Genomic DNA, 1,497 nt, shown 5'->3' on the forward strand with positions numbered 1-1,497 from the left:
AAGAGGTCTCTATGAGGATTCAAAGATAGTAATAAATATTTTTGAGGATTATTATAGACAACTGTATACAGCACAACTGATGCAATCTGGGGCATTAGATGAGTTGATAACTAAAGCTAAATTACCTAAACTTGAATCTGGAGATAGAAAATTCCTTAATAAATGAATTTCATTATAAGAACTTTAAAGGACGATCAGATCAATGGCCAATCATAAGACTCCAGGCCCAGATGGTTATTCTGCTGAGTTTTATAAAATACAGTGGTACCTCCGTATAAGTCCACTTCGGAATAAGTCCAACTTGGTATAAGTCCTGTTTGGACACGAAAAATTTTGCTTGGTATACAACCTTTGTGCTAGAACTTGTATGGGTCAAAATGAGTCATAACACAGCACACTACCCTTATTTACCTCTCTTGAGACAAAGCCATGACTGCCCATGAGCGTCAGTTTGGCAGTTGCTACCATTCAGTGAACAACATGCGCTATAACTCTCTATGAATTACATAACATCTCCTCCTCCCTTCTCAGCACTATCCTAGAAGGCACTCAACTCTTCTCAGCAAGATAAAGTGAGGTTAAATTTTCATTTGTTTCATCTAATTGTTTTTGTATTTATGTATTTTAGTATTAAGCAGTGTTTACATTATTTTATACAGCCCCATCAATGTATAATATGCCAGTAAGAATAGAGTTTTTTTTATTATTGGAACAGATTATTCATTTTCCATTTATTTCTTATGGGAAAAATTTGTTTGGTATAAGCCCTGTTTGGTATCCAAAGTCCAAGGATCTGTAATGGATTAGTTTTAATACCAAGGTACCAATGTACTTCAGAGTGAAGTGGTACCCCTTTTAACAGAGGTATATAATGTTATACTTTTACAACAGACTCCCTTTCCAGAATTTATTGAAGCACATACAATAAATACCTAAGGAAGGCAAAGATTTGACGTTAGTCTCGTCTTGTAGACCAATCTCGCTTTTAAATTGTGATTATAAAAGTTTGGCAAAGTAATGGTCCATAGACTGCAACAATTTTTACCATCCCAGTTGACAAATCATCAACTGGGATTTGTATGAGTTAAACACTCCACTATAGGGGTCCGCACTGCTATTGCTGCAACTGTAGCAGCACAAATGCTTAGTTCTCCAAAAACAAGGTTATGGAGCCTGGACGCAGAGAAGGCTTTCAATAAAGTAGAAATGCCATTTCTGCGTTCAGTGTTGGCTCAAAGGGCTTTTGGACATAATTTTTCAGTATATATATTCATATACAAAAGACATCTTATACAAGTTTATTATTTAATGGAATCCTGTCTTCTCCTGTAGAGATGAATAGGGGCACCCATCATCATCAACTTTCACCATTGTTGTTTAACTTGGCCTTAGATCGGTTATTAAGACTTCTTTATTATTTATCAGAGTTTGAAGGCATACTTATAGGTACTAAGAGAGGTAAAGTAACAGCATTTGCAGATAATTTGTTGCTGTATA

Source organism: Pyxicephalus adspersus, unplaced genomic scaffold (genome assembly GCF_032062135.1).
Source record: "Pyxicephalus adspersus unplaced genomic scaffold, UCB_Pads_2.0 Sca44, whole genome shotgun sequence".
NCBI lineage: Eukaryota > Metazoa > Chordata > Amphibia > Anura > Pyxicephalidae > Pyxicephalus > Pyxicephalus adspersus.